The sequence below is a fragment of the Morone saxatilis genome, unplaced genomic scaffold (assembly GCF_004916995.1).
Source record: "Morone saxatilis isolate NCDOM2014 unplaced genomic scaffold, NCSU_SB_2.0 Contig19, whole genome shotgun sequence".
In the NCBI taxonomy this organism is placed as follows: domain Eukaryota; kingdom Metazoa; phylum Chordata; class Actinopteri; family Moronidae; genus Morone; species Morone saxatilis.
The window spans coordinates 12564723-12578645 of record NW_023339751.1 but is presented as its reverse complement, the minus strand read 5'-3'; positions in this window follow the sequence as shown (position 1 = coordinate 12578645).

Sequence of the window (13923 nt, the reverse complement as noted above, 5' to 3'; positions counted from 1 at the left end):
CGAACAGAAAGTTTATGACGCAACCAAAAACCGCGGCAGCACAGCAGCTTGTCTGTCTGATTAGCACCAACATGTCTGGGCGGTGTGGACCGTATTTCAGTATATCATGAGAAAGACCCCACGGAATAGCGATGTGCAAAACGTGTAATGCTGAAATTTTCAGAGAGGGGTGCATCTGTAAAGAGCTTCTCACGTCGGGTTAATTTAATCACCTGAATCCAAAACATCCTGATTGCCATTCTGAATTATGAGAAGAATGTGGCAAGAGAAAGGAAATCAATTCGAGCATCGCCCACTCCGTCTGTGGCGACGTTTTGAAAAGGCAAGAAAGTTTTCCCAGTGATGGTGCACTTTACCCCTGAAGAAAGTAGAATGGGCTGATGTTAGGGTTTAAATATTTGTTTTCCACTTTGCACTCTGCAATTCTTGGTGCAATTTGTGTGTTAAACGCGCTAGGTTAACATATGGCTTATGGGCAATCTTTGTTTTGATACAGCTGTTATGTTTAGGCCTACCAGAGAAAACATTGTTATTCTTCCAGCAGTTGCAGTCTTTGTTCTGAATGCACTTTGTTGGCTGTTAGTTATTCATAGTTGGCATTGTTGTAATTGTCAGTGCTAATTCGCAGTGGCTAATAGAATATTTCCATAACTTTTGTAATTGATTTTATCTTTGAATTGGTTGTTTCGGTGATAAAAGTATTCGGTGGCCGAATATTCGGTGCATCCCTAATAAATTACCTTTGTATGAAGGGTTTTCAAAAAAAGTTAACTCTGTACAATGGTTCAACCAGACTAGCAACTGAAAGGACAGAAACAGACAAAGACACCTCTTAGCGACAGTTCAATGAAGAATTTAAGAAATCAGCAGTCATCGGTAAAAGAAACTGGAAACTTGGCATCAAAATCTGTGCAGATTTGAATAGTATCAGCGTCAGGTGATAATGCCTGAAACAAGCTGGAATTAACACATGTGTTAGCAAAGCTATTCTTGAACTTCAGGATAGAAACAGAAGGTTGATCTAGGGTTAGCCCTATTAGAACTGGATCACAGAATATTAACTGAACATACTGTGGACTGACAAATCCCAGTTTAAATATATTCAATTAATCTAACCACTGTGTAGCAGAGGGCCCAACAAAATACTCAGAGCCTTTTTGCAAGCACTCAATAAAATAACAGTATTCTCCCATCGTGCGACACTGTGGGGACATCAACCAAATGGAACTTTTAATCATAATTGGTCTTCTTTTAGGGCCAAAACAAATATCCAAGGTAAATAATATATATTTGGCATCTGAATTATACAGTTTTTATCTATGTTGAAATAGTCATTATTGAAGGGAAAAAGAAAAACATCAATATAACAGGTTAGTGCAAACGTTTCAATAGTAATGTATACCTTGAACCTATTGATTAAGGCTGTACAAGATCAGGTAAAAATAGTAGTTCACACAGTAGTCCTGGCTGATTCTCTTATTCACCCTAGTGTAATCCTTTTAAAATTAAATCACATCATACGTCTAAGCATGAACTGATTTGATCAATATGAGCTAATTAAGCTGTAAAGTGACACTGACTTTGACAACAAGAAAGCAAATGTGGAATCAAAAATGAGCAAAGAAATAAACAGTGCTGAGCAGAGAGGAAAATTCTAATAGCCACTTGTAAACTTTTGCACTCCAGTGTCAACTTCTCACTCTTCAAAAGTTACTTTTATTTGTTTGACAGCTCAGATGAAATTCTTTGTTACTCCCTTTTTGTTGCTCTTTTCTACTTATCTCCTTTTTTTTCTTTCAAAAAAGAGAAAAAGAGCCTTGATCACTTCTACCTGACACAGAGCATAGGCAGCCATTAGTGCTTGCTACTTTTTTGTGCATGACTCGTCTCTGTTACTTCTTTATTTCCCAAAGCAATGGAGGATCTGTCTCTCTCACCGGCCCTGGACAGAATACTGCAGAGCATTGCAATTTCACACCCTCGCGACAGATAAATCTTTCTGCTTGACTGGCCATGAATCTTCTAGGGCTGAGTGGCCACACAGTGTGGCACTGTTGCACCTGACGTTAGGCTGCACCCTTTGAAACTTGGGATGCACCTGCGTTGCTTGGAAATCTCTTTATTCTTATGCCATCTAGGTTACAGTTAGAAAAACTTAAAGGGCCTTCAGAGAACATATCAGGCATCTCTACTTCAAAACATTGTTCAAATTCAATTAGCAAACAAAGATGAACTGCTCATGTTAGTTTGAGCTTATAGTGGGCTGCACGTCATGAAATACGAACTAAACTACCATCTTTTGGATTTACTTAATTTCAATGCAGCTCTCACACAATACTCATACACGCATACATGCTTACTGTGAGGACATATTTTTAACCTTCAATAAATGAACCTTTAGTTTCTTTCCAAGCTCACTTTCAACCCTCTTCCATACCCCTCAATCATCAGATGCTATCCCACTGAGCGGGCCATGACAATGGGCTGCCTATGGAGCAGGACACAGGCAGAATATCAATGGAGTCTGGCTGGCCTGAGCCATGCTACTCTTCATCTCTCATTTCCCAAATGTGAGCCTCTGGAAAAAACTGACCCAACCCTGGACTGATGAAGAAATCCTGTAGCAATGCTTTTTAAGTATTTCCTGCACACTTCTAGGGCACAAACCTGTAGCTGTCGGGAACTGTAGTACACATAAAATAAAATAAGAGAAGAGAAAGAAAAGTATCAAGAAAAGGATCATAGGATCATGTTTTTCTCCTGAGCATTGGCCCTCAGAATGCAGAGGCAGATTGCTGCAGATGGGGTTTCTTTATTCATGCCACTCAACAAATTACAATGGCTTTTGTGCTCATATATTTGGCCTGCAGTTTTTTTGTTTTATCTTAAAGACAGACCGTAGTCAGGCAAAATAAGCTTATGAAGTGAGCTTTCTGTGCCCTCAGTTGTTTGGTCAGGTGCAATATGTTTTATGGATTTATTGCATTTTTTGGTTTACTACAAATTGCAAATGATTTAAAGCTGATGCAGGGACAGTAGGCCCTATGAGAGAGCATTGTTTAACTAATTTTGCTTACAGAATAAATGTCATGTTCTTCAATGTTTTATTAATTTGGTTGAAACCTGAAATAAAAGTCAGTCTTACCTTAAGCAACTCCATGTTATAACTCTTATGGCAAGAAATATGTCTAGTTTTGCTTCTGGCTTGGGGAGTGTATAAATGATGGCACTGTTCTAGAGGATGTGGTCCTTAAATAGTGGCACTCCGAAAGAAGAATGGCTCACACCAAAATCGTGTCGATGTCCTAATCAGAGTAATTTGAGGCATGTTATAGCAGCTTTGACCCTTTTACCAAGCATGCAGCAACGCAGACTAAAACACGAATCCCTTAACTATTGATCATCTCTGAATTGGTGCACATCCTGCAAATCACATTAGCCTCCGTGCGTATGGAGCGCTGTTTCTTCAGAGCGCTTGACGTGTTAAGCGTGTGAATACGGTGCATGGTCCCTGGATAAAGCCGCACAACGTGCAACACGAGGAATAACCCTCCACTATCACGTTAACTTCTGCTTGTCATATATAAATAGTTTTCGATGATATTATTCTAAAGGATCGTGGTGGCACCTGCGCGTAACAGGCTCCAAAAAATCCTGTCATGTTCCAAATACCAATTGCTATGCGTTCAGAGTAGATTTAGCTGTCTCTCACAACTTCACATAATTGAAATAATCCCAGCAGACTATAACAACTGAGAATATGAATTCCTTACCTCAGGGGCGCACCCGCTGTATTCCAAGTGCACCAAAGGTCATTGCGCAAATATTCAGAGGACAGGATGTAGGAGTGATGAGAAGTAGGTTAGACTGCACAATACCTAATCCTGTTCTTAGTGTCCTTCAGACGTCGTCAACCCTCTAATCTTCAAAGCGAGAGGGGTCGGAGCCTCCCGGGCGCTCAGAGACTCCGTTTATAATCTCACCACTGCCAGTTTATGCGTGTGGCTCACTTTCCCCTGCGCAGCCGGTCAGACAAAGTTGTCCGTGTTTATTTCACTGGTGCAGGCGATCCTGCACAAAAATATGAACGTTTTCCAACGAAACAGTGGGAGAGGTCGGCTCAGTGTTCAGCAATGAAGCCTGTTTACCATTCCTGACAGGTGGCAAGTCCAACCACCCGCTGAAGAGATTCACACATCATCTAGCGGGATGTGGAGACGGCCGAAGCCATAAAGCGGGCAGATTAACCCATTAGTTGATCCCCTCCACTTCCCACTTCCCTCTTCCTCTTTTCTTGCGCTCTGGCGCCACCCAAAGCTGTGCTGGAGAGTTTTTATCCACACGCAGGGATTCCCAAATGTCTTCTTGTCCAACTCCTCTAACAATATTTAGGCCAATTGATAAGATTTTGATTCAGAGACACACTTTCTGGGATAGATTAATTTTATTGAGTTATCATTTGGTGCATTTGGTGCAGGATTTGGCAACTGGTTTCATTCTCATATTGTTATTCTGTACTGAGAATCAGATGAATTAAATATCAGTGAAATGGAACTAATCCAAATCCTTCTGGAGCCCCACTGAACGCCCTCAATATACAGCTGGATATACATCAGGCTACAGCTAGTTCTTGTTTAGAACCAGTTTATATGCTGTCAGTTTGCCAGTCAATAGTTCTTCCTGTCATTACAGAGCCTGCATCATCTGACTGTCACACCCACACCTGTTCCAAATTCCCTAATCAGCTCCCCAGCACATAGGCTAGCACTTTGATTCATTTCTCAGCCAAGTTCTCTTTCTGGATTAGTCTCCATTCGTTAACCCTGTTGGCAAACCCTGTTTATTCTCAATTTCTGTAATTGGTATTGGAGGTAGCGCAGCATTACACCTCCAAAATCCCAAATATTATGTTCATAAAATGTCTAACAGAGAGGTCATCTCCTCTGGGGTCTAACTGACCACAAACATACAGTAAATAGTGTCTCTCTGTGGGACAACATACTGTTCGTGTTTTTTTTGTTTGTCACAGACTTTCAGCAAAAAAATGGATTTATACAGGTTTTGTCCATAATGTACATAAATATTTACTAATAACCATTTTTCATGGTCATTTTTGTATTTTGTCACCTTCATCAAATGTGCAAGCCCAGTCTGTGACAAAACCATATTAGGTTTTAATAAGGTCAGAAGAAAAGGGGGAAAATATATATATTATGATTGTTTTCATTACAAAATGAGGAAGTACAGCCAAGGTCAACTAAACCTAAGGGTTAAAACCAGTACCTGCAACACTAAGCCTTTACTTTGTGATTGTTAATTTTTGACATTTCCAGTTAGTCTGTTGGTTTGTTGCAGAAATAACCATACTGCCTGTCTGTCTGTCTGCTGTTGCTTCTGGGAGGTAGAGTAAATCAGGCTCTATAAACACTCCTCTATAGCCCAGAGCAAATCATAGCTGCCTATGGGAACATTATGACATTATAGCTGACTTATTGTTAAGACAGAAATGTGTTTTTAGTGTGCTCTGCATAATATCTATCCATCAGACAGGACTGAAAAGATCAGTTGTGATTTGTATATTTGTTTCTGTCTACTGTAAATCTCGCTAAGCAGAGTAAAAACAACCTTAGTGTCAAGCGCATTACATGTAAGTGCTGAATCTGCATGAGACTATAGTATATATAAAGTGCCCACATGTAAATCTTTACCATTATCATCCCACACTGATCCCATGTAAGCTCTGATCTGCAAATCCCAAACTTTAGACCTGGTATATGCAAATACATCAGCATTTTTCACACTTTCTTTTCTCAACTCTTCCATGTCTTACTGCAATAGAGAAGATTAGACATAAACCTAAAATGAAAGGCTTAAGGGCCCAGTGTGTAACATTTAGGAGCATCTACTGGTATTAATGGAATATAATATCCCTAGGTATGTTTTCATTAGTGTATGATCATCTGAATATAGGAATTATTGTCTTTTTGCTGCCTTAGAATGAGACATTTTTATTTACATAGTGAGCCACCATTCACCATTTTTCCATGTGTACTTGCTTGTTTCAAATGGTTGCAATCTGCAACTTTACTGCTAGATGACACTAATTCCTACACACTGGTCCTTAAAGGGAAATATCAGAGGTTCATTTCAAAATAAAAGCAAATCATTTCTGTTAAATGCAATTTTAATGTCCATCTGATTCAAAACTTTTTATTTGTGGTCTTCTGATTCTAATTGTTCTTCAGCCATAAGCACTGACCCTGTGGATAATTGTGTCATCTCCACCATGTTATTGGTGGAGATGACAGGTGAGGAGAGGGCAATGGTCAAATGGCCTCTCAACACTGGGTCAGACCAGTCAGACCTATCTTGTAATAAATATGTAGTGTTAGGAATCTTCACATAATATGAGGAGGCTTAGATCTTGGAGAATTATTTTATCTTTGTAATTTCATTTTGGTAGTGTTACAAGCAGGCACTAACTTGATTTCCCCCTTTAAAAAAAATGTAATATAAACTTTCTCAAAAACTGCTGTAAAATACCTCTTTCTGCTTGGTTGTGTAATGTTCTTCAGAGTGTTCAGAGAGCTGCTTCCCTGAAAGATGTTGCTGTGTTCTTCCAGCTTGTTCTACAGTGCAATTAACAGCCTGGATGTTGGCATGTGGAATGAAAGAAGACAGGTTACTATGTTACCTGGTTGGTACATGATTGCCTTGCACATCCAAATATTTTTATAGTATCATCTCACTCTGGATATCAGGGATATCTATGAGAATTGTTGTAGTGAGGATAAATTCACAAACTCTTTCCCAATCCATTTGTTCCTTATCACCTTATCACTGTTGATATATTTATGATCTTCTATTCTCATCATGTACAAGCTAGGGCATTAAGTAATTTGTTATTACTTATTTTTCAGGAAAAACAAGTTAATTTCACTAGTTTGATAAGTAAATTAACTGTTAAAATGCCTCTTAACTTGAAATGGATTCAATATAAATCCATAATAAAATTCTTCATAATAAAAATTAAAACACAAAATAGAAATAAACCCTAATCATTTTCCTGCACAGTATCTTGCACACCAAATTACGAAATCACCACCAAACCTCCACTAATAACTCTGGTAAAATGGAGGCAGTCAAGCAACGCAACACATGCACATCTGAAATTTACATGCTTCTATTACATCTATTATCATGTATGTCTGATAAAACGGCAGAACACCAAAATGTTAAAACTATGCCACATTATTAGCATTGTGGGACATGAAACTATGAAATACTATTTTATTTGCCATTTTGATACTGCAGCACCCATAGGAAAGCTACTTATTTTTATAATCGTAAAACCCAAACAGGTTACAAGAGGGTCATGGTTTCAGTATTTCTTTCAGCAAAAGCAGACACTGTAATAACTTACTCTGCTTTCTCATGTTCCCACGTACATTAAAGAAAAGATGAGTCGTGAGACACGTATACTGCCTCGTGGCCTTGACTAACTTCTAATTGGATATTTTCCAGTTCATGATGTGAGGATAAAAAGTTAATAGAATAAGCTATACTGTTTAGGTCATAGGAAAAGCTACCACCCATATATATTATTTTATCTTATCTCATTTGATTTCATTGCATTACAGAAGGTCATCTTTATTAAAATATGTATTGTTTTGTGTTAATTGTAATGTTAAATATATTTGCGTGCCAGCAAAGGGAGAAAATACTAAGTCACACTGAGTCTTTATTCACGTGTGCAACAATGACAACCAGACTGCAACACACATTAATTTCAATTCACATAAACCAAAGCCTCTGATTGGAATTATTGTAAAAAAAAAATTTAAAAAAAATACAATAAACAGAGCAGCATTGTTATATGAAAAGGTGAATAATGACCCTTTACCTCCACAATGTGCTGCTGACTCCCATCTGTGAACCCCTGGGTGCTGAGAGATTCTCACTTAATTTAGCATGAGAGGGAAGCTGAGGAGCCCCTTCAGCAATGGACACTATATACAGTGTGCTTGACAGTATGACTGAAAAAGTCCAAACAAAGACATGCACGATATTATACTACATCTGAAAGATTTGTGAATTTTAGGTGGGAATGTCATTAGAGCTTAAACAGCATATTTGAATCGGCGACAGGCATTAAAACAGCTTATGCTTCTCTACACAAACTAAATGACTAAGCTCAATGCCAGTATTGAATGTAATTAATCAGCTGGTAGAAGCTGAAGAATCCTTATTATACAACGCAAGCTCCGTCTCATGAAAATGGTCCTTGGGGTGTCCTTTATCGATTTTCAGGTAGGTTGGAATCATTCGTCCATAAACACTGAGCTTAATCATAATAACTCAATCCGTCTGGTCCAATCAGGAGTTTGGCCAATGACTGCAGAGAGGTGTTTAATCTAATTAAATCCATTTGTGGTTGTCTGACAGATCCATTAGCCAACAGATTTAAAGGCTATAGTATTGTTGTTAAAGCACAAACAATAACAGATATTTCAGGGAGAATTAGCACTAAATGGCTCAGCACGCAGCACTTGGCCAAACCACAAATCTCACAGTAAGCTCTCAATGAATAAAACATGTGGATTACATCAAAGAAATGTTGAGGTTTTTGTCTTTAAGAAGTCACTGTCTTTCCTTGTTATGCAGATACAGATGTCAGATCACGGTCTCTTTTACTGTGCAGTAACATTTCTTGACAGCTTGAATGATTCATAACACTCCACCAGAGCTGTACATCCATCTGATTTTGTATCCAGAGCTCATCTGATTTACATAAAGAATATTACTTTGACTCTTATTTTTCTGGCAATATGAAACATATTCACAGTCATTTCCAGATACTGTACACCTCGTCTATTGAAACACGTGCCCTTGTTGTTTCTATCCTTGTAAATGAGTGTATACATCTTCTCTTTCACTTTTATTTTTAAACACAGTTTGATATCCGATTGTCTGCAGTCAAAAAGTGTTGGCTTTAAGTTTTATTAATGTCCATGCCACCGCAGTTAAGTAGTTAATTAATCTTCATTGCAGTACATAATTTTTAATTTGTGCAGGTGTCTGTTTATTAATGTCAGAGATTCTACAAAAAATTGCTAGTAATTCAAATTTAGTTAAATATTTCTAAAAACCAAATTAAATGTTTTTTTGATTTATTGCATTAATAAAAAAAAGAATAAATGTTTTTATTGTTTAAGTTTAAGAACAACCATCCCTCAATTAGTTTTTGCTTTTTTTTAATTAGGGGCAAGTTGTTATGCAGTGCTTGTAATTTTTCATAATTAATTAACATCTTGGACACTGTGAACATGACACAGATATTGCAGCATAGAACAAAATGTGACACATTTAGTTAATATGCCCAAAGTGACTGCTCACTGTGTTGTCCCTGCGAGAAAAATATCCATTGTGCTTAATGCCAAATCTGATTTTGCTACTAAAAATGCTTTTCTTAACCATATTTTAGCATTATTGCTGGTGATCCCACAAATTGTCCTCTATAATCAGATAATGAACTATGAAACCTCCAGGCAGCCCTCTGCTTGGTATTCATGAGGCAGCACACATGTTGGGATGGATTTTGGAATGAGGATCAAATCAAACAAGAGCCTGGCCAATGACAGGTGTTTGCCAGTCACTGTGTGTCGATGGCAGGTGGTAGTCAGTCATGAATGTACCAACTGATTTGGCTCCCCTTTCCACGTTGTTTACAAGGCAACTGTCATGACCAGAGACCGAGGGGTGACAGCAAAAGCATGGAAGAAATGTCATCTAGACCATAGATATAGTCACCATAGATGTAAATTCTCAATTTGACATGCGTCTGCACAGTCGCCATATTGGGGAGGTCAAGATTCACTACTGAACAATACTAAGAGATGCAGACTTGACTACAAAATCGACTGTAACTCACTTAATTCAGCGAATTTTATGAAATTGTGTTTGCTATAAACATGAGAAATTGGACATGATAATGGTTACTTATAAAAATGGGGGTGGATCTAATCAGCTCTATGTCAAAAAACTTTACTTGAAAAAATAGTCAGACCAGAACCTTGGCGAAAATACAGAATGAAAACAATTTATACATGTTGTGTGTGTAAGGTAGGGCAGTATCAACATATCAAACTGGCAACAAGAATGCCACAAATCAGAAAAAAAGAATTATATTAATTCTTAATATCAATATAATATGTAAGAAGCCTATATTTTCAGAGAAACTCACAAAAGATAAAATCCTAAATAATTTACACACAATGTTGCCTACATGTAGACAGCTCTTATTTCCATATATAATTGTCAAATAACCAGCAGAAACTAAAACAATTGAGTTAATCATGAACACATGATAATGATGTAATAGAAGCAATATGGATGCAATATTCAGTGAATTAGAGGAAGACAAGAAAATAGAATTGATCTACCTACTGGAGGCTGACGAGGTTTCTTGATTAAAGAGTAAATGACAGCCAGCCTATAATAAACACACTCGGGCTCATGAACTCAGTGTATATAATGAGGCATTCTCAAAATCCCCTGGCCATCCTGGAGAGGATGGAAAATACAACCTCTGAAGTATTAGCTGAAATTACATTTTTGCCCAGATGGTACAAGGGCTCCAGATAAATTAGAATATTTGGCAGCAGGTTCAGATATGTAAGCTCAGAAAAAGGGCTTTATGTTTAAGTACTATGTACACTGCAGTTACAACCCAGATGTGAGGCTGGATTGGCAGTTATAAAGGTTGCATACCGCTAACCCATTTAACTTTATACACCGTACATAAACAACTATGGCAATGTCTGAAAAAATTAAGGGTGTGAATGCTGGATGTTGAAAGGCCGATGCTAAACTCAATGCCAGCTTGAATTTGTATGAAAAAGCAGCTGAAGGATATGAATAATGGCTGGAAGCTAAACTGCATTGCTTCACTAATGGCTGAGAGCTAAACTGAGAGAGTTGCAGATCACAACTCCCTCGCTTGGGTGTCACACATCGTTTTTGTAATTATTGTAACTGTATTAATACTGAAGGAATTTAAATTATATGTTTAGGTTTTGGGAGATACACACAAGTAAGACAGCAGCACAGTAATCCTTCATACTGGAAAAAACTGGAGTAGTTACAAAACAATTTCACATCTAACAGCACTATACTTATACTTTCAACAGTCAAGAGTCTTGCAACATAAAAATGAGCAGTCCAAGTGTAATGTCTTGTAATGAAAAGTAAGCTCATCTTTGATTCCAGGGCTCATGTTATTCATCTTGTTACAATTATAAATTATGCAGCGCATGACATATGATGTGTCAAATACATGTAATACATAATTAAACCATTATCAATAATGAATGAAACACAAATTTAATTTCCTTCAGGAAATTAAACTGTATGATGTCGGATAGCATTTTTGAAGCCAACACATGTAAAATACCATTTGCTTTATTCTTTTAATTTGTAGAAAAGAAAAGAAAGAGAGAGTTTTCCAAGAATCACCAGTAGTGTAGTACCAGTAGTAGTATAGAACCAATCAAAATGTTTGTCCACAATAGGTTCCAGGTAGACAACACCTGCAGACTACATAGAATTTAATGGCAGCAACATGTTAAATGTTTTTTTTTCCCATGTTATTTCAAGGTGTTTACACATAATTCCTCTAAGATGCATGTTTTATACTCACTCACTTATAGCTCATTAACAACCTTTTCTTTCACTAACAGTGAACTTTCACTGACAGCTTGAGTTCACCCACAACTGGCATCCAGGGTTGGGCGTTGTGGCAATGTGTGGGTGTTTATGTGTCCTTAGTTTGTAAGAATAAGAAAATAATGTTTTATTTCTCTGATTCACCGTCTTACTCTCTCCTATGCCTCTCGACCACCACTGTCTCTGTCTCTCTCTCAAACAAACAAATGCAAAAGAAAACTTCTTGGTATGGCTATTTTGTATCGTAGACTGTAGCCAGACACAGACATTGCAGCTGGGTAAACAAATACACTGAGCAAGGACACAACTGGGAGAGTATCATTGTTTGGCTGGGTGTCCCACCCGCAGTGAGATGTCTCTGTTGGTTTATCAAAGACAATAGCAAAGCAACACAATATATAAAATAAACACAGCAGAAAAGTATTTTATGTTTTTATGTAAAGCACTTTGAATTACCTTGTTGAAATACAAGGAAACAATGTTATTTACCTGTCATTTTACAAAATATAATGACATTAGTTGTGAAATTTAAGGTTTTAATTCCCTTTATGCTACTTGTAAAAACAGAAATATACACAAAATTATATCCAGTAAAATTGTAAAATAAGTCATGAGCAGTCTCACAGCCTAAGGGAATAAGCTGTCCTTAAGTTTGGTGGTATGACAGCGGAAGCTTCTGTACCTCTTCCCACATGGCAGCAGGCCGAACAGGCTGTGGCTGCGGTGGGTATTGTCTTTTAGTATGTTGTGGGTTTTGCCCAGGCACCTTACCTCACTGATATCACTGATGCTGGGGTGATGATTACCAAGGTTCTGGGCGGGTTGGGGTGTCCTGTCAGGATCCTTTGTATCACTGCTCTGTAAAAGCTAGCACGAACTTGGCATGGAAATTTTGCTTTCTTACGTTTCCTTAAGGAATACATTTGTTTCTGAGCTTTCTTAACTAGGATGGAGATGTGAGATGACCATGACAGGTTCTCTTTGATGTTGATTCCCACAAACCCAAAACTGTTGACCTGCTCCATCTCAGCTCCACTGATGTAGGGCAGTGGTTCGCAACCTGTGGGTCAGGACCGCCACTAATTGTACAGTTATCTATATCATGGTATATCCATAAAACATGTCACTTTAGCAGGGGTTGTCAGTTTACTAAATGATAGAAAAGGGGTCCCTTAAGGAAAAAGGTTTGGAACCCCTAATGTAGAGGCTGCCTCTTTTTTCCTAAAATCAATAATCAGCTCCTTGTTTTGACATTGAGCAGGAGGTTGTTTTCTGCGCACCACTCTGCAAGACAGTTGATTTCCTCTTGATATGAAGTCTCATCATTGTTAAAAATCCACCAGATGATGGTGGTGTCATCCACAAACTTTATAACAGAGTTGTGTCTGTGTCGGGGATGCAGTCATGGGTGTGCAGCGTTAACGGGAGGGGGCTGCACACAGCCCTGAGGGGTCTGGTGGAGGAGGTTTGACCGCCAATCCGAACTTGCTGGGATCTATTTGTGAGGAAGTCCAATATCAAGTTGCAGAGTGTTGTACTCAGGCCCCGAGTGATCAGTTTCACAGGGGAAATAATGTTTAATGCTGAGCCGAAATCAATAAACAGCATTCTGATGTAGGTGTTGTTTTTTCCCAGCGTGTGTGAAGACTGAGTGGTGGGCAGTGGAAATGGCATCCTCTGTAGATTTGTTGGTTCTGAATGCAAACTGGTGAAGGTAGAGGCTGGACAGGCAGAATGTTATTCTTTATGTGCTGGCACTTCTGCTTCTGTAATCTGTGATGTTCTGGTTCCTTTCATGGTTTTTATATATTTTTTTATTTTTTATTTAAGCAAAGCAATGTGTGCTTTTGTAAACTTCTATAAACAGCTTATTGGTAGTGGGTGTAAGTCCGTGATCTGAGGTCCTTAAAGTTTTTTTTATTTTTTTATTCTAAACTCATGGCATGACTACTGCAATTTGTCCAGTTTACACGGTCTTAGTTTAAAATGCACTCTGCAAGGAAGGGAAAACTGCTATAGGCCTGGGTGAAAACACCCATCTTTATAACTTATGGTTAAAGAAGTCCAAGCCAATCAATACTTGTTTTATATAGAACCACAATAGCTCCACTTGAATCGCTGCTCAAGGCAAAATGTCAACCAGAGCTCAGTATGTGTGGACTCCAGCAAGGATTTTGGATGCCATCTTTCAAATGTTGC